The sequence below is a fragment of the Triticum urartu genome, chromosome 1A, assembly GCF_056163025.1.
Source record: "Triticum urartu cultivar PI428250 chromosome 1A, HENAU_Tu73, whole genome shotgun sequence".
In the NCBI taxonomy this organism is placed as follows: Eukaryota; Viridiplantae; Streptophyta; class Magnoliopsida; order Poales; family Poaceae; genus Triticum; species Triticum urartu.
This window is the reverse complement of record NC_141873.1, coordinates 527420860-527442201: the sequence shown is the minus strand read 5'-3', so window position 1 is coordinate 527442201 and position 21342 is coordinate 527420860. Positions and strand designations below refer to the sequence as shown.

General features: G+C 41.4%; 2 pseudogenes; both read right to left on the bottom strand.

Moving 5' to 3' along the window:
* Window positions 1–1363: 1363 nt before the first annotated feature.
* Window positions 1364–8518, bottom strand: LOC125525521 (putative leucine-rich repeat receptor-like protein kinase At2g19210; annotated as a pseudogene).
* A 4788-nt stretch (window positions 8519–13306) lies between these two features.
* LOC125533048 (putative leucine-rich repeat receptor-like serine/threonine-protein kinase At2g19230) overlaps window positions 13307–21342 on the bottom strand; it is a 32340-nt pseudogene continuing 24304 nt past the window's right edge.

The following is a 21342-nucleotide window of genomic DNA, read 5'->3' as shown; positions in this document are numbered from 1 at the left end:
CTATGCAGACATGACTCAAATACTCGAGAAGTAAGTTAAATCGATCATTATCCACCATATCAGCAACTTTGTTCATTTCTTGATATATCAAGTAATTGTTTCTTTGTCCGGCAGGGTTTGGAGAAAATTCACCAGAAAAGCTCCGGGACTGCCGAAGGAGCTGCAATTTAGAGACCCGAAAGTAAGTACTATAGTAGCATGTTCCGCGCATCTACTAGTGATTCAAGCGCTAGTTTCATCAATACCATTTGGCATTCTTGCTTATCAGTTTGATTGACCTCTATTTCTTGTAAAGTGGTTGTGGCAGGAACAAGAGAATGATTTCTGTGGATACTACGTTTGCGAGTCCATCCGCCACACGACCTGTGAGCGGGGCTACACTGACGAACAATATGAAGTACGTAAATAACAACATTCACAATTTTATTTTATTACCATCATTTGTGTTGAGTTTCATTCATTCATATATATATATATATATATATATATATATATATATATATATATATATATATATATATATATACATTGACCCCCTTCTTTAAATTAGATGTTTCGGAAGCGGGATGAACTCCTAGCACCAGCTCGCATGCGAGCAATTCAAGAGGAATTGGCGGCATTCTTTCTTGACCACATGATCGCTGAAGACGGAGAATACTATGTGGACCCTGAGTCCGTATGATTATATTTGTAAGAGATAATTATTGTATATATGTAGCCGGTAGTGTCGGATAGATATACGAGAACTTGTTGTTCGACCAATCTCTCGGAGAAGGAGAGGTGGTCGATATCGCTTCTCTCTGTATGCATATATGTTCATGACGATCTTCTGTTTCCTTCGTCTGCTTACTAGCTAGCTAGCGTGTCTAGTCATCTCTATACGTACGTAGCGTCGATCAAGCACGGACATAAGAGAGGACACTTCTCTCTATTAATTATAGCTAGCTAACACAATATATGAAACACCTAAATTAACCCCCCAAAACCCCCAAACCCCCCCCCCTTTCAAAAAAAAACAAAAACCCCAGCCATAGAAATGCTGACGCGTGGATGCCTATTGGTCCCGGTTGGCACCAACCGGGACCAAAGGGTCTCCTGCCTGGGCTCCGCGCACAGGCCACATGGAGGCCCATCTGTCCCGATTCTGGATTGAACCGAGAGTAAAGGGACAGGGCATTAGTACCGACCCTTTAGTCCCGGTTCCAGAACCGGGACAAAAGGCCCTTACGAACCGGGACAACAGACCCTTTTTCTACCAGTGACCACATATAAACCGGATATGTTTACATTTGTCCTCAAGCAACATGTGTAAATATCTCGTCAGTAAAATCTGTACCAGATTGGCTACCAAACATGGGAATCATCAACGTGCAATTGGACCTGTTGACATTGCAAGCACCCTCTTAACATTATGTTCCGGCTGAAATGCAGTGTTGTTCTGGTCTATATCAATAGACTGATTATCAAAGTAACCATCATAAGTCAAGTTCAGGTTGTCACCACCACGGCTACTATACGCGTCATCATTTGCATCCTCAAGAGTGCGGCCCTCCTCAAGATCAATGCATTCTTGCAGCTGCACCACTACACCGGTCATGGTGGGTCGCTGTGTCGATGCATATTCAGTGCACTTTAGCGCGATTTCCACCACCTTCCACACGCTGTTGACATCATAAATGCCAGACATACGTGCATCAACCACACTTTCAATGTTGCCTTGCGACATGTGTTGCCGCGCCCATTGGATGATGCTGATAGGTGCAACTTCCCGTAGAATAGCCGGCTTGCCTGTAACTATCTCCAAAAGAACGACGCCAAAGCTATAGACATCACTCTTGGCCGTCGCTTGCCTGGTCCTCAGGATCGACATACCCGGGTGTGCCAACGAGTGTGGTAGTGGACACATGTTTATTGTCAAGGCCTTGGACAAGCCGAAGTCAGCAATCCTAGCCTCCATCTTCGCATTTAAGAGGATATTGGTGGCTTTCACATCCCTGTGAACCAGAGGCGGGTTGCACCCCTTATGGAAATACTCTATCCCTGCAGATTCCCATACCAGCCGGTGCTCATGTTTCTAGAAACATTAGACATTCAATAACAACAGACTATATCGAAGTGCGTACCTTGTGCAGATTCAAGTGCGATTCGGAGTCTCTGTCTCCAGGACAAACATTGTCCTTTGAGTTTGCTTCCTACAAATAGTTTGACATTTTTTCCATTTAAAATGCTTAACAGACACTTGAAAATGAAGTTATACTCATATACAAATTACATACCTTCAATATGGTCATGGAGGGTTCCTTCTGACATGTACCCATAAACAAGTGCCAAATACTCCCCATCCTTGCAGTAACCAATCATGGTGACAAGATTTTTGTGATGAATCCGTGTCAAAATCCGAGCCTGGAAAAATGTCATAACTTATTAAATTTCACTCCGAAAGTCCTTCACTCAATACTGACAATGAAGTCATGAACCATGAATTGCAGTCAAACATTTTTTTTACCTCTGCAGGAACTCCTTGACACCTTGACTAGAAGAATGAGATCGTAGCTTCACCGCTACCTGAGTGCCATCCTCTAGAAAACCGTCGTAGACGTACCCAAACCCTCCCCGTCCGAGTACTCGCTCGAAGTTGTTCGTTATCATCTTGAGCTCCTCGTAAGTGAACCGGCGGCTCTCAAGTTGCAGCGAACTGTCCCCATAGAGATCATCTCCCGACGCGCAGCTGGTCATCATCTCGTTCCGTGGCCTCACGGAGTTGTTCATTGATCCTTCACAGGTGACAAATAGCACAACCAGAATTAGTAGTGATCACTGATTGGTAAAATGGTCAGACAGTTGTTGTGCTCTTGCCAATGCCTCACCTTGGCCTTTTCGTCTTATAAAGCAAAAGAGTACTACCACTACTATGACCACCATTAGAACTGTAGGGATGGCAATGTAGATTGCTAACTTGCTCTTCTCTTTAGCTTTTTTAGTTGGCGGCTGACATGAATTGCCATTAGTGCAAATGTCTCGATTGTTGCCATATCGAGCAGAAGATGAAACGAAAATGGTTAATTAAATTTATGAACTTTATATCAAAGTATAGAATGGGAACTAAAATGGAAAAAAATACCTTAGATCGAGTGAGCCATCTTGGACCCTTACGACTAGTCCAGAGGGGATTGATCCATTGAGCTGGTTGCCTGACAAATCTCTGTTAAAAAAAATACTAGAACTATTGCATGACTCGAAGTAATTCATGGGAATGTTTATACTTTGAAAAAAGTTGCCTGACTTACAAAACTTTCAATGAAGTTAATTGCGAAAGAACATCCGGAATTGAGCCTACCAAGTTCTTGTTTGATAGATTCCTGCAAGACATGAAACATTTCCTTATCATTGTTGTTGTATAAAACTTCAACGGATGTTAAAATATATTTATAACTCAAGACATACAAGTATTGGACGACTTTGAGGTTGGCAAAAGATGATGATATATCACCGTTCAGACCTCTGGAGGACAGGTCGCTTCATAGAGCAAACATACGGTGGATTAGTTTCACTCCATAGTTGCAATTTCACATTTGAAATTTTCAATTATAATTTTCACTAACATAAGAGCCGTACAGATATGAACTACTCACACTCTTGTAATCCGTGATGGCGTAGCTGCATGTCAAGCTGTCCCACACCATGACAGTCCCCGGACCGCATGGGTCGCCCATCCAGTTTTTACCCACCTGATACTTTGCCTTGATCGCCGTGATGGCAGACACTGCAGTCAGCAGCATTCAGTTTCTCAATGGAATTCTGCCAATTCCTAGTAATTGCCTCAGTTTTTTCAGAATTTGCATACTACTCTGTGTCTTATGTTGCACTCAGGTTTAGTAGGATGTTTCTGCAGTTTTATACTGGTTAGAAGGTTATTGTTGGAGTGGAGTAACTTGAGACAGGCTGATTAAATGTTGATCTCAAGGTTTAGAAATGTGACTGTTGTTTATAAAACTCCACGCTCATAAAGTGTGTGCTTTTCGGGAAAAAATAAAAGAAAAGGTGTGTGCTTGTCCATCTACGAATTTTATGTGCCTACAACCTACAATTCCACATACCGTCCTGGGAGTTTGTGGTAAGGTTGGTGCCTTGGTGGTGGGTACAACTGAGAACAATTCGAGAGCGTTGATGATCGGTGGGAGCGTCGAGTTGGCCGTGCCGTTGATGGAGATGATGTAGTAGCTCTTCCGGATGGCGAAGGTATTGTAGCTAGCGTCCCCGTACAGGTGTGGTGGCCTGACGGCATCTCGGTTCAACAAATTGCCATTGAGGTTGATGTAGAACTCGCGCACAGCGTTGCTTGGGAGGAGCTGCAACTCGGAGAAGTGCATGATGATGATGTATCCTGGGGACGGGTCGTTGGGCTGGAGCTGGGGCTCCCAGTCGAATTCTATGTTGTGCGACGCATTCCGCGGCCTGATCGCGGTCTGCATCACCGCCGTCGGCGCCTCGAAGGGGCTGTCGGCTTCATACTTCACCTTCCTCGTCGTCGATAACTCGGTCCACGACGAAGAGTTGACCCAAGGGAGCCATATTCTATCGTGTGGATCATCAGGATACCTGGTCGATATTGTGTTCATGGTTAGTAATTAACTAAGATTATTGATGTGGCTAGGTCTCAGTCGATTCAGATTTAACCAAGTCTCAATCAAGTGACATTACATGCAAAAGAGATAAAGAAAAGACTGGAAAAAAATTATACGGATCTCAATGTAAGATCTCACGGATATAGTATTGATTGAGATATAGCAAGACTGTAAGGTTTTTTTTTTAGAAAAAGAGGCATAAGCCCCGGCCTCTGCATCACATTGATGCATACAGCCATTTTATTAAAAATCAAAGAGGTCCAAAAGTCTCCTCAAGCATTCTCAAAATATCATAAAGAAACCAATGCCACACGCGGCCAAAACAAAAAAGCCACAACCGGCTAAAATAGCTTAAGCTGCCTACACACCTAATCTATTACTGAACCGCCATCCATATCAGTTGTAAGTATTCCATGCAACCGTTTCCCATCGGTTGCACCCAATAGCCATGTGCGTCCTGTGGTCTGTATGGCTCAGCAAGGACCACGTACGGATCCATGTAGACGCTCTGAAGATGACCTGCAAAAAATTAATAATGTGTTGTCTGTTAAAAGCCATGTCATTCCGACAATTCCATATAGCCCAAAGCAACGCACATGCTCCGACTCTGATTTGTGCTGCTGTCTGAGGTCTCACCCTGTTCAGCCAGTTATGAAAGAATTGTGATATTGAAGTTGACGGATTGACATTAAGAGCCACATGAATAGTTCTTCAGAATAACCTAGCAAGCGGGCATTTGGTAAACAAATGTTCAATTGTTTCGTTTTGATCACAAAAGCAACAACGGGAACTCCCTACCCAATTACGTTTGGCTAGGTTATCTTTGGTTAAAATGACACCTTTGTGAACAAACCACATAAACACTTCTATTTTCAACGGCACTTTAATCCTCCAAATATGGCCCGACCTTGGGATGTCTCCGGTATTGATTAAATCCGTATACATAGTTTTAATCGTGAAGACTCCTGACACCGTTAACTTCCAAACTATCGTGTCATTGGCATCCGACAGATTAATATCCATTAATCTACGCACGAGATGCAACCATGTATCCCAACATGGACCTATAAGTGCCTGTCTAAAATGAATATTGAGCGGACTGGAGTGTAACACTGAAGCAACCGAAACATCTTTCCGTTGTGCCATGTTATATAAACTTGGATACTACAACGCTAATGGAGTGTCACCTAACCAGGTATCCTTCCAGAATCTAGTTCCTTGCCCATTCCCTACTCTAAATTCCACTTTGTTAAAGAAAGCAACTTTCGTCCTCATAAGTCCTTTACAAAACGGTGAGTCGGTGGGTTGTGTCGTTACGTGAGCCAAAGACTTCGCATATAAGTATTTGTTACGCAATAACTGCAGCCACACACCCTCTGTCTCTACCGAAAGACGATATAACCATTTGCTCAGCAAGCATCTGTTTTTTACCTCTAAATTCTCAACACCCAAGCCACCCTGGTCCTTCAGTCTACAAATTATATCCCACCTGGCAAGCCTATATTTAGCCTTGTTCTCATCCATTTGCCAAAAGAATCTGGATCGGTAAAAGTCTAATCTTTTCCGTATTCCTACTGGTACTTCAAAGAAAAAAAGGAGGAACATCGGCATGCTAGTCAGAACCGAGTTAATAAGAATTAATCTTTCTCCATAAGATAAAAGTTTGCCTTTCCAACAACTTAGTTTCTTCTCAAACCGATCCTCAATACACTTCCATTTTTGTTAGTTAGTTTGTGATGGTGAATTGGTATCCCTAGATATGTAAAGGGAAGCGCACCTAATTCACATCCGAACAACTGTTTATAGCTTTCTTGTTCCTCCTTGGCGCGTCCAAAGCAGAACAATTCGCTCTTATTAAAATTAATCTTAAGTCCGGATAGTTGTTCGAACAAGCAAAGCACTAACTTCATGTTCCTTGCTTTCGCAAGGTCATGTTCCATAAAAATAATTGTGTCATCCGCATACTGTAGGATGGAAACCCCACCATCCACCAAATGTGGGATTAGACCTCCTACTTGGCCTTCTTGTTTCGCCCTATTAACAAGAACGGTCAACATGTCGACAACAACATTGAACATAATTGGAGACATGGAATCACCTTGTCTTAATCCCTTAAGCATCTGAAAGTAATGACCAATATCATCATTCACTTTAATACCAACGCTACCTCCCTGCACAAAGGATTCAACCTGCTTTCTCCAGGCTTCATCAAATCCTTTCATGCGCAAGGCCTGTTGCAGAAAAGGCCATTTGACTTTACCATAAGCCTTTTCGAAATCCACCTTGAAAATCACTCCATCGAGTTTCTTCGAGTGGATTTCATGAAGGGTCTCATGTAGGACAACCACCCCTTCTAGGATATGTCGCCCTGGCATGAAAGCAGTCTGCGTTGGCTGAACCACCGTATGCGCAATCTGTGTAAGATGGTTTGTGCCAACTTTCGTGAAAATTTTAAAACTCACATTGAGTAGACATATCGGTCTAAATTGCTCAATGCGGATTGCTTCCTCCTTCTTTGGCAATAAAGTGATAGTTCCAAAATTTAATTTGAAAAGTTGTAAGTGCCCATTAAAGAGATCATGAAACATAGACATCAAATCTCCTTTAATGATACCCCAACACTTCTTGTAGAATTCAGCTGGAAAACCATCCGGACCAGGTGCTTTATTGTTTTTCATTTGGGCAATCGCCTCATATACCTCCTTCTCAGAAAAAGGAGCTGTGAGGATCTCATTCTCGTCATTCCAAAGTTGAGGGATATCATCTACTCTTGCCTCATCCAGGCTGACAAAATTCTCAACTGAATCCCCAAACAATTGTTTATAATAGTTAGTGATGTACAGCTTTAGGTTCTCATGACCTACAATCGTACCCTCATCGTGTTCAAGCTGGATTATTTTCTTCTTCCTATGTTTTCCATTTGCAATCATATGGAAAAATTGTGTGTTGTTATCCCCTTGTACAACGCGCCGCACTTTTGCTCTAAGCGCCCACTTCATTTCTTCCTCTCTAAGAAGCTTCGTAAGGTTACTGTCATGGAAACAAAAGCGGTAATTAAGCTTGTGATCTTGGTACTATCACACACACACACACACACAAAATGATCTTTGGCATACCTGATGCCGGTGTTTTGGTCCCCGCCAAAGTTGAACCTGGCCAACAGGACGAGCCCCTGCGCCACGGTCACGTGCGGGTACATTGTCTTTTTGAGCGGCCTGAGGTCCAGCCCGGAGATGAAGGGCATCCCGGCGCCGGTGTTGATCATGCAGACCTGCACGTAGTCATCCGGCACCACGACAATGACCTCCACGAACTTCGCCGCGAATGGGCTGGAGATGTTCACGGTGCGCCAAAAGTTGACGCCGATGTGAAGGTCAAACATGGGCAGCCGATGAAGGCCGTCGTAGTTGCCGTACATGAACCTGGCCCGGACGAGGTACTTGAGCCCGGGTACGATCGACCGGAGCGTGTAGCAGTTCCCCCCGCCGGTTGCGAAGCTACGCAAGTTGAACCAGCTCTTGCCCATCAACGGAGTTACATACTCGGCTGAGATGTTGTGGCAGGTTCCAGCGTCGTCTGTGAAGCCACCGTTGTCCGCGGAGACGGAGAGTTTGGTGGTGTTGTCCACATAGCCCGTGCCCTGCAGTCCGCAGTCTATGGTGATAAATCCTGCAGTGTACACCATGAGATGGATGGATCACGGGGTGTGTAGAATTATCCATTGCGTTGTGATCATTTGAGACAACATGAGAATAAACTTTGAGCATGCCTGAAGGTACTGTACCTTTGCTGTCGGGCTGGGCACGAGCTTGGAATACGCCGCTGGCGGTGAGGCAGAGAAAGAGCAGCCACGGCGTGGCCGCCATTGGTCGTGGCGTTAATTGCTCTGGTGCACACGCAAGAAGCAGCTAATGGAGCATCCAACATGACAAATGTCTGTGATATGTGCAGCCTCAACTCAATCCCTTCGGATAAAAAAAATTAGACAACTTGCGCAGCCTTAATCTAAATACTAAGCCAACTCTGTTCGACTGTCACATCAAGACCCAGTACTAAAACCTTTAGCCAACGTCGGGGGTACACCAAGGAAGCGGCGAGTCGCTGTACGCCTGTACCCACCCACGAGGCCACTACAAGATCGGTTCAGAAGAAAAGAATGTGAGTTGACATGGGTTTGCAGAGATTCTTACGACGCGTTTGGTTCGTTACATTTTCGCTGTCTCCCGAATACAGTGGCTCACGATTACGTTACCTGCGTTTGTTTCGGCCGCGTCGGTTTCAGCTCCCATGTAATCGCAAACCATCCTTCGCAAAACTGAAAACACCAGAGACAGCTTGGTATCGAAAAACACTGCTCGTCCCAATCGTTTTCTTCACCATTAAAGGAGAACCAAGCAGCAGCGCCGGCGTCTCCCTCGTCGTGAGCAGTACCATCGCCGCCGATCTCCATTCGCCTCCGCCGCCGAGCGCCGCCGGTCTCCGTTTGACTCCGCCGCCGAGCGCCGCCGGTCTCCGTTTGCCTCCGCCACCGTGGGCAGCGTCACGGATCTCTCGTCGTCATCACCGCCGCCGCCGCTGCCGCGCAGCGCCACCGATCTTGCTTCGCCGCCGTTAGCAGTAGCGTTCTTTTGATCCGCCGGTGATCTGATTTTCCTTCACGAGCCACTCGTAGCAGCCGGCCGTCGTCCAGTCCTGCGGCATCTTCTACAAGGCTGGCAACGGTACTCCACCTCCACGGCTTCTTATTCCCTTGCGTGAACCAAACACTTCACGTATTCACTTACCCCTAATCTAATACAGTGTATTCACATTACAACAGTGAATACATTACCTGAGCTCCAACCAAACGCATCGTTATTCTCTTTGAGGCAAGACATGGGCTAGAGAGTTGACACTGCCTTCCAACTGGTCGACGGCGACTTCCTCTTGTGTGAGGGCGCACCAAGCCACGAACTGGTCGACCACGTCCAGCAGCCCCCTCTTCTTCTTGTCACTTTTTTCTTCTCCACAGCCGCTGTGGTGGATTGGAGAAGGAACAAGATTACACTACGTTACCGACAATAAAACACAGGTGAGGTCGTCGAGTCGTGTGAAGGTATCCGTAAGTTTTTCGGTAAACGAAATAGTATGTTAATATTTGCAACATACTAATTTTTTTTTGATATGTACACCAGCATGATATTAAAAAATAGTCAAGACTTGGAAAATGCACACGGTCAAAATGTTATATTAAAAAAGACAAAAGCAAGACCTCGAAAAGGAGGCATGTTAAAACGGACGACACGCATGTTTGTTCAGAGGCAAGCAAGCAAACGTGAAGCACATCGTAGATGCATGTCGACGCGAGATGGAACAATGGAGGATGGCAGGCGCAAAATGCATAGAGCACCCATCCGGGGATGTAACGTGAGAAGTTCCTTTATGAAACTGGTAGTATGTAGCTGAACCCTTTCGGCTACATGTACTCTTAAGCCACTGGATCACTTGATCTACTTTGTAACCTTCCCTTCCGCTAAATCAATGGAAAACCAGCAAGTGCTGGGTATTTCAAAAAAAAAAAAAAACGGACGACACCACATAGCAAGCGGCAACAACATCAAGCCCCACCCTTGGCAATCCAGGAACCGCGAGAGTGGTTTTTCGATAGCGGCGCGTGGAGAAAGGGAATGACACACCGCGTCGCCAACCATTGATGGTCAGATCATGGGTTTTCATCCCCAAAGACAACTCTGAGTGATGTCTTCAAGGAAACAGCCTATAAACACATTCATTGCAAGGTACAAGCAACTAAAGTCAGACCTATCGATTTTCGCCCTAGAGCTCAAGACTGGGTACTTGAGAAGCACTTTCAAACTGTCGTCACGCTTAGTTGTCACTTACACTAGCCGACCTCAAGCCCATGGCATATGCATATGAAGACAAATACTTGCATGGATGGTCCGGACATGGCCATTCTCATGCAGTCGATGACCATGACAACAAAAGGTTGAAAACATGACATGGACCATCAATCCAGCCAAAAGAGACACAATAGGCGTTGCCAAAATCCCATGGAGGGACTCTCGAGCAGCATCGCTCATCCTCCCAAGCGGCGTGTGGTTGTGGATCTAGACCGTTACCGCGATAGCCATTACCACCTTCGATTAAAAAATCGCCACACACACACACAGAGATGCAACGCTGCCCTTTATCACAATGTGGTGTGCGAACCAAGCTACCATGCGCCAACAAATAAGCCCATGCAAGGGTCATCACTCCAGCACTATGACGACACAATCACAGGTGTCCTCATGAGTGGTGGATCAGCGGTAACAACTACCAAAAAGGCGCTCACACGCTACATCCGGATGGATCAAGTCGTACCAGCATCGACATCATGTCGGTATTGGCCACGCCATGCGAACCAGATCAGCAGACTGTGCTTAAGACTGGAACTGGCTCCACTCATGTTTCCAGAGACGACCACAACACCGGCCACCTCCGTGTGGTACCAAACCGACATCCAATTGTGCAGGTACCACACACCACCACAACACCCCATGATGGATGCCCTATCGCCGCCATCAGCCAAGTGACTTTGCTCGACGTCTGCACCAATGGTGAGGGTGTGTGGCAAGTGGAAGAGTGGGCCGAGTGGGGGTACAATCTAGTTGCCGGTTGTGTCACGGGGAAACAACGATGGGTCCAACTAGGGGTTTTCTAGAGCATGGTGCATGCCTTTCTGGTAAATGGCAACCAGCTAGAGATGAGAAGGAAACATGGAGTGGTTGGTTGATCGGAGATTTACCATGCCTTCTAACTGGTCCTCATTCTTGCTACAACCTATGGATCCATGACTTCTTTTTCTTGGGTCATGATTCATGATTAACACAATGTTAAAATGAAGAGGCTCTGTAACTTCAATCCTAAGTTACTCACTACAACATGTGTGAGGTTAACGCTGATATCTTAATGACAACCCGTTATGGTGGCTTCCACGTGTTGTTTACCCTTGACGAAATGCTTCCTTGACGCGATACTTTCGGTCACGGAAGATCACCGTTCCATGATGAAATGGTGAATATTCTCATGGAACACATCTATGACAACACATGTACCATTATCTTGGTTCTGTCATAAAATCGTCATGAATGTACATGGATGACAAAAAAAATGACTTACTATGACAAACGTATCATCACAGATGTGTCTTTTTTTTGTAGCGTCAGGATACTTGATTATGAATCTCTTGCTCTTGTGTTTCAAAAGATAATCTCCCCTTGCACTCAGACTCTATCAAGATTTGTCTTGTGGATTTGAAAAGTATGAATGGAAAGATACGGGGGGAATTATGTCTCGAAGGATTGACTTGGATGTTGAGGAAGAAAGCCCTTTGAAATAAGCACAAGAAGATGGAGTTCTCTCTCAGAATGTATGATAGGAGTGGAGTTTTCTTCGAGTGAATAGATGGGGTGGGTGAGGTTATTAATAGACTGGACCGGAAATTTGACCGTTGCAGCCATTTTAACATAGCTCGGAAGCTCCGAAGTGATCAGATCAATAGCTTCGATGTGTACAAAAGGTAGCAACTTTCATATTGCATGGTCAGTCTGAAAGGAAGTGATTCAGAGTCTCCAATGTCAGTGGCATACTCTCTGTAAACACTTCAGAAATTCTGACCGGATGGTTTTAGAAATTCTGAGAAGGCGATTGGATATTTTCCAAGTGCTTCAGCAGTTCCAAAATGGAATAGTTGGCAGCTCCGAATGACTAGGCTTTTGCAATGGCTATATCTAGTGAACCACTTGCCAATTCCGACTGGAAGAGCTCAGCAACTCCGAAGTGTATGAAAGTTAGGTAGAAATAGTGGAGGAATTTTGAAGGCTTTTGAGGATTTTTGGAGTTTGATCATTAAACACTTGGAGAAAAAAAGACTCATCATGGCTTTCTCTCCCTTGTTGATAGTATCAGCATGCCTATGGACTAAATGTGATCTTCGATCACTCAAATGAAAATGAAAATGAAAAATCCTTGGGCTAGACCAACACTTGCCTTCATGTAAATTTGTGGGTGTCACCTTCCATTTCCTTTTTTGCACCCCAACGAACTTTCCTAAAATGAACCTGTAGTAGGCATTAGTTCCTTGAGATATGTCAACATTAATTACCAAACTTCACCTAGGCGAGATGCACTTTCACCTGGAGTATGGGTTCCTAATAGTAGTTATGTAGCAGCATATCTCTTTCTGCTTTGATATATAGATTACATAAGTTTTCCTGCATGATTGCAATTATCATGGTTGTATGGATTTTTTATGTGGTAGCATATCTCTTTCTGCTTCCATGTCTATTGATATTTGTTTTCTACTCTAATCATTCACCTATTTAGATATATTTGTCTCACTAATTAACACATTTAGAAATGACTATCATACAATATTTTTTGTCAATTAGCAACAAACAACCAAGAATGGCATAGTTTACATGCAATAAACTTATAAACATTGATCTCAAGGTCCTATTTCAAATTAAACTAATAATTCACTCTTTATGTGTTCGGATATATCAGTACAGCATGTGCACTCACTTCACCAAAAGCAATATGTTTCAGTATCTCATCTAGATCCCTTCAAGAGAAAGAAAAAAAAACTATAGAATCTATTGTTACATTCATACGAAATTCTCAAACAATTATAGGAGTTGTCAACGTGTAGCAGGACCGGTAGGCATTGCATGCACCCTCTTGACATCGTGTTCAATTTGAAATGTAGTGCTATCACTGGACTGGTCAGCAATATACGCATTATAACTCAAGTCTGGGTTGTCACTGCCACCACTCATATAGAAGCCATTGTTCCCAGCTTTAATGGTGCAGCCTTCCTCAAGCTCAATGCATTCTTGCAGTTGAGCCACCACATCGCTCATGGTTGGTCGTTGCGGCGACACATATGCAGTGCACTTTAGTGCAATTTCCACCACTTTCCATACACTGTTGACATTGTAAATGCCACACATACGTGCATCAACCACACTTTCAATGTTGTCCTGCGCCATCCGTTGTCGTGACCAATGACTGATGCTGATGGGTGCTGCCTCCCGCACTATGGCGGGTTTCCCAGTGACCAGTTCCAGCAGCACGACGCTGAAACTGTACACGTCGCTCTTGGCTGTTAGCTGCATCGTCGCGTGGTACTCCGGGTCGACATATCCGGGTGTGCCAACGAGTGTCGTTGTGGACACGTAGTCATTGCCGCCAATGAAAGGCTTGGATAAGCCGAAGTCAGCAATCCTAGCCTCTAACCTCGCGTTCAAGAGGATGTTGGTGGCCTTTACATCCCTGTGAATTATAGGCGGATCGCACCCCTTGTGTAGATACTCCAACCCTGGAAATCACCGTACACGCTAATGCTCATGTGTTTGGAAACGTAAAATATTAAACAACAACAAACTCGACACTAAAGTGCATACCTTGTGCAGATTCAAGTGCAATTCGGAGTCTTTGTCTCCACGATGAACATCCTCCATTGTGTTTGCTTCCTATAAATAGTTTTACATTTGGTCAAATTGGAAATCTCAAGAAACATTTAAATCTGAAGTTAACAGGTGAACAACGTGCGTGCCTTCAAGATGCTCATGCAGGGTTCCCTCTGACATATACTCGTAGACGAGTGCCATGTACTCCCCATCCTTGCAGTAACCAATCATGGTGACAAGATTTTTGTGATGAATCCGTGTTAAAATATGAGCATAGGGAAACGTTCACAGCTTATAAATTTTACCCTGAAATTTCTTGGCACAATCCCTACCTTGAAACATCAAGTGCAATCAAAGAAGACATGTACCTCTACAAGGAACTCCTTGAAACCTTGACTGGAAGAATGAGACCGTAACTTTACCGCCACCTGAGTGCCATCCTCCAGAAAACCATCATAGACGTACCCGAACCCTCCCTGGCCAAGTACTCGTTGGAAGTTGTTTGTTATCATCTTGAGCTCTTCGTATGTGAACCGGCGACTCTCAAGTTGATGTAGTGGAAAACTGTCCCTATGAGCATTGTTTCCCGACACATAGCTCGTCGTGGCTTCATTTTGTGGCTCCACGGAGTTATTCATTGATCCTTAATAGGTGACAAACAGTACAACTAGACTTAGTAGTGTGATTGGGAAAAAGATTAGGCGGTGATTGTGCTCATGTCGATGCCTTACCTTGTCTCTTCCATCTTAGCGAGCACAGGAGTACTACCACTACTATCACCACTATCATGGACACAACCACAGGGACGGCAATGTAGATGGCCAGATTGCTCTTTCTTTTTTTTTTAGTTGCTCTTTCGTTTAGTTGCCAACCGACATGAATTGTCATTGGCGCAAAGGTCTCGATTGTTGCCATATCTAACAAATATTAAATAAATATGTGGGCTATGATGTTAGATAGAATTGGAATTAAAATGTGTGGGTGGGTGTGGGGGGTAGGGGTACCTTAGATTCAGTGAGCCGTCTTCAACTCTTTTGAGAAGTCTAGATGGGATTGCTCCATTGAGCTGGTTGTGTGACAAATCTCTGCAGAAAAGAAATACTAAGACAATTTACATGACTCAGAAGTAATTCATGGGAATGCTAAATTTTGACAAAAGTTGCCCGGCTTACAGAACTGTCAATGAAGTTAACTGCGAAAGGGCATCTGGAATTGATCCTACCAAGTTATTGTTTGATAGATTCCTGTGAGATATGAAACACTTTCTTATCGTTTTTGTTGCAAAACTAAGTGGACATTAGGACAGATCCATAACATAAGACGTACAAGTACTGGATAGCTTTGAGATCGGTGAAAGAAGATGAGATATCACCGTTCAGACCTCTCAAGGACAAGTCTCTGCATATAGCAAATGATCAGTGGATCAGTTTCAGTTGATGATAGTAGAAACGTAACCCTCTTCTCCATTTAATATTACCAGTTATGGTTTTCACTAACATAAGATCCTAACAAATTGATATGAACTACTTCCTCCATAAAGAAATATAAGAGTGTTTGGATCACTACTTTAGTGATCTAGTACTTACAAGCGTATAATCCTTGGGGGCCTTGCAGTGGCGTAGCTACATGTCAACCTGTCCCACACCATAACAGTCTCCGGACCGCACGGGTCACCAAACCAGTTTTTATGCACCTGATACTTCACCTTGATTGCCATGATCGCAGACACTGCAGTTAGTAGTTCTCAATTTTTCAATGCGCTTTTGATTTTGCTATTTGCTAATTCACAGTTGCTTCAGATATTCAGAATTTGTGTACTGCTATATAAATCTAAAATTGCACCTGTTGAGAACGTGTGCAATTTAGTGAAACATTTGTGCAATTTTATTAGTTAGCATGTTAGAAGAGATTTAAAAGAATCTCAAGCCACTTATTGTTAGGTTTAATCTTGATCTCAAGTATTTGCATGTATGAGTTTTGCATGTAGTAGAGTCTAGGGTGTAAAGTGTCCGGCGAAGCTTCAGTGTTGTGCGCGGAAAGGAGGCGAGATGCCGGGCTGCTATGCAATGTGGCGAGTACGGCGAGATGCCAAATGTGCCGTGCGACACGGCAATGTCGTGAGAAGCGGCAAGGCGCGGCAGAAGGTGGAGCGTGACATGCAACATATTGAACCGGTGAGTCATTCAGATGGGTTTGAAGCAGCCATGCATGGATGAGGTAGTTGGCATGTTGCCGAGTGATTCGGTCGTGTTGATTAGTACATGCACGTCATTAGCTGGTGGAGGTTGCACGTAGAAGAATTAGTGGAGTAGTGGCACAGGACGTGTGCATAGAAAGTGGATCAGGACGTTGGCCTATGGCCGTGTGAGTTCGAGCGTGAGTTTAGAGATTAGCTGGTAGTACGATCGTGTGTGAGTCTGTTGTACTACAAGCTATTTAAGGTGAACAAAGAAATGAGAAAGTGAGGCTGTGAGGGCTAGAGGAAACCATGTAGCATATGTGTTGTCACCGGGAGCAAAGGCAAAGCTAATTTTCTCCCAGGTGAATGTGCGTGTGCGTGTGTGTTTTCTGTCCCGGTGTGTGTCCTTGTGTTCTTGAGAGACAAAGGAGAGAAGAGAGAGTTGTGCGAGGGAGCTCGAGGTAGAAGAAGTCGGCGCTGCGAGGAGGCGGCGCCAACACTTATGAATATGTAACTCTTTTCAGTGTGTGCTTGTCCATCTATATGTATCTTTTGGGACAGGCTAGGTGTCAGTTGACTGATTTTTGTTTTCCGGTTAGTCGACTGACCAATAACGTTTTCAGTCGATTTGCTCTACTCGACCGTTCCAGTACTACCTGCTCACTTCATCATCCAACTGCTCATTTCACTTCACGCATGCATGTATTTCTTCCTTGCTGCGTCCGGATGTATGTATCGGAACATTTTTTAACGGAAACTAACTAATCTTATTCTCATGGTGGCAACTATACGTACGTAACATAATCTGATTCTCCTGTGTAATATTCAAGCGACAATCATGCACGTCCCTATTCAATTGAGCCTAAAATAAAAATAAACTTTCTAAAATATAATGAATTACGAACATTGGGACTGCCCTTTAAGAAGAAAGAACAAAAAATAAAATTTAATGACAAAATTTGTGCATAATTTACACATAAATTGCGGCTTTTCTTAATATGCAACAATAAGAATATAATAGTGAAATTTTGCAAAAGATAAGTTGTATACGAAAAATGAATTAATCGCATTGGTATTACCCGTAAAAAATACAAAAGATATTTAAAAAAATAATAATTTTGTTTCCTAAGGAAGAATGAATTAGTGCTATAGCTAGTACCCTTTAAGAATAAACAAAATAAAAAATAAATGATCAAAAAAATTGCACAAAGTTTACGCTAAAATTATTTTTTTTAATAATATGCAAGAATAAGCATATAATAAGTGAATTTTCGCAATAAATTTTTTTCAGGAAGAAATGATTAGTGGCATTGGTATTACCATTTAAGAAGAAGATGATGAAAAAATTGCATACAATTTGCAAAAAAATGCCCCTTTTGTAACATGAAAAGCATATAATAGTAAATTTTTGTGAAAAAATATATTCCTATGAAGGAATAAATTGATATTACCCATAAACAAAATCAAAATAATGAAGTTTTCTAAGAAAGAATGAAACCCTTTAAGAAAAAAGAAAATGAAAAAGAAAAAACTTTCGAAACTTACACAACAATTTGCACTTACATTGCACTTTTTTAAATATGCAAAGAATAAGCATATAATAGTGCATGTTTCTCATTCTACTATAGTTTACACATAGTGTAACTGAAATAATGTATTTCCTTTAAGAAGTCAGAAAATAAAGAAAAACTTGCGCACAACTTTGCACCGAAATTGCACTTTATTGTAATATGCAAGAATAATCATATAATCATGAAATTTTGGAAAATGTTATATAGTATTTGTTTGTATATAATTACACTCAGCCAAAAAACCACAAAAAACAATAAATGAAAGAAAAAAAGAATAAACACATAGAAACATAAATAGAAATAAAAAATGAAGCAAAAATACCTACAAAAGACAGAATTAAATTTCCACAAATAGGGGTCAATCGATTCCACATAGCCCAACTCACCATCAAAATGATATAGAAAAAAAAGAAAACAACACAAATCTCCAAGCAGAATCGGACGGTCACAAAATCGACTGGTCACTTTTTTTCTTAACCACCTTGTAGCCTCATATATTCATCTCAAAGCATGCATGAATACTGTGGACTTTAGCGGCTGAAACTATGTTAGGTTGTGACGCAAGAGCACGTACATATAGGCGCCATGCGCACATAAACATACAGACACACCCACATGCATACACACACAAGCACCACACACACTCATCATTAGCTTTTTGGTTGTGCGGATGGAGCATAATTAATACTAAAACTAATACAAAACTAAAGGAGATTTTTAAAGAGAAAGGAATTAAATTTGCACAAATCATTGGCATTGGTATTACCATTCAGAAAGAAGGAAAATGGAAAATAAATTAAACAAATGATGAAAAAAATTGCAGATAACTTACACAAAAATTGCATTTTTATAATATGCAAGAATAAATAAATATATATATATATTAGTGAAAACTAAAGCAAAATAAAAAATGAAATACAAATAAAACAATAAGAAAATGAAGTTTTCTATGAAAGAATGAATTCGTGGCATTGGTATTACCATTTCAGAAAAAAAACCTATACAAAATCAAAGTAATGAAGTTTTCTAAGAAAAAATGAAACTCTTTAAGAAGAAATAAAATGCAAAAGAAAAAACTTTCAAATCTTGCACACAATTTGTACTGAAATTGCAATTTTTGAAATATGCAGAGAATAAGCATATAATAATGCATTTTTTGCATTCTCCTATAATTTACGCATAGTGTAACTAAAATAATGTACTCCCTTTAAGAAGAAGACTTAAAAAAAACTTACACACAACTTTGCACCGAAATTGCACATTATCGTAATATGTAAAAATAATCATATAATCATGAAATTTTGACACATATTATATAGTATTTGTTTGTATATAATTACACTCAGCGAAAAACCCACAAAAAACAAAAAATAACAAATAAAGGAAAGAAAAAAAGGGAAAAGAGAAATGCATAGGAACAGGAAGCAAAATATAAAAAAAATGAAGCAAAAATACCCATAAAAGAAAGAATTAAATTTCCTAAGGAAGAATGAATGGTCGGCATTGGTATTACTCCCTCCGTAAACTAATATTAGAGCATTTAGAATACTAAAGTAGTAATCTAAATGCTCTTATATTAGTTTACAGAGGGAGTACCATTTAAGAACAAAAAAAGTGGAAAAATGATCTGAAACAAACAATGTCAAAATTTGCACGAAATATACATAAAAATTGTGCTTCTTTACAATAATCATACGCCCATGTGCGATATGGCATGTGAAAAAGGGCATGAGAAATTGGCGAGTAAAGGGTGGGAAGTGAGTGGGAGAAATCTGCGAGAAATCCTACTATAATTTCTATAGTGTAACTGAAATAATGTATTTCCTTTAAGAAGAAACACACAAAAAAAACTTGCGCATAACTTTGCACCGAAATTACACTTTATCGTATTATGCAAAAATAATCATATAATCATGAAATTTTGGCACATATTATATAGTATTTGTTTGTATAAAATTAGACTCAGTCAAAAACCCACAAAAAACAATAATAACCAATAAAGGAAAGGAAATGGGAAAAATAAAAACCATAGAAACAGAAAACAGAAATAAAAAAGTGAAGCAAAAATACCCTTAAATAGAAAGAAAATCATATAAACAACTCTATAAAAGAATGACAAAATCTGCACATAAATTGCTATTTGCTATAATATGCAAGAATAAACACATAATAGTGAAATTTGTCGCAAAAAAAATTATCTAAAGAAATAATGAATTAGTGGCATTGGTATTTGATCCATGGTTTCTCTACTTCTCCGGATCAAAATAATGAACTAGTGGTATCCGTATTAACCTTTTAAGAAGAAAAAAAGTAAAGAAAAACAATAATGATAACATTTGCACACGGTTTGAATAGAAATTGCGCTTTTTTATAATATGCAAAAATAAGCACAAACAATGAAATTTCACAAAAAAATATCCTAAGTAGGAATGAATTAGAGGTATTGATATTACCCTTGAAGAATAAAGAAAATGAAATAAAAACTTGAACAAAATTAAAATAATGAAGTTTTCTAAGAAACAATGAATTAGTGTCATTGCTTTCCCATTAAAGAAGAAAGGAACTGAAATTAATAAAACAAATAATGTATTATTCTGCAAACTATTAGTACAGAAGTTGCGCATTTTTAGTGTACATATAATCATAAAATTTTGACACATATTATATAGTATTTTTTTTATATAATTACACTTAGCCAAAAACCCACAAAAAACAAAAATAACCAGGAAAGAAAATGGGGAAAAGAAAAACCCATAGAAACAGAAAACATAAATAAATCAAAAAATATCCACAAAATAGAAATAAAACCAACTAACAAAGGGAATCAGAAAAACAAAAGCAAAAGCACATAAAAACATAAAAGTATTAAAAAAATCAAGGGAGAGAGAGGAGGGCTGGATTGCAGAGTTAATGGGCTCCGGCCCAAAAATGAAATCGATTGACCCAAGGGGTCAGTCAAAAAACAAGAGAAGCCCACACAACAGACAACACAGGTCAGAAAAAAAACGCAGCGCGGATCATACAGAAAAATCCAATGGTCACAAATTTGACTGACCCAAAAGTGAAATTTCAGCTGACTGAAAAGTAGCTAAATTGATTTTTTTGCATCTGAATAAAACGTACCATCCAGGGAGTCGGTGCCAAGCTTGGTGGTGGTTACAACAGTGTATGTTTCAATAGCGTTGATGATAGGCGGCTGCGTTGATCTGGCGGCGGGAATGATCGATATGTCGTAGCGGCTCTTTCTGGAGGGGACGCTATTGTAGATGGCGGCTCCGTAGAGGTATTTCGGCGTGACATTGTCTGGGTGCCATGGCTCGTTGTCGAGGTTGTACTACTAGGAAAAGGGCTATAGATAGGATTGATACTAATGGCGCACCATGGAAGCAGTGCGCCACTACTATATACTAATGGCGCACCGGTTGTTGATGCGCCATTAGTGTAGAAGACACTAATGACGCACCAGAAACAGGGTGCGCCACTAGTATTAATTTTTTTCCATTTTTCCATACAAA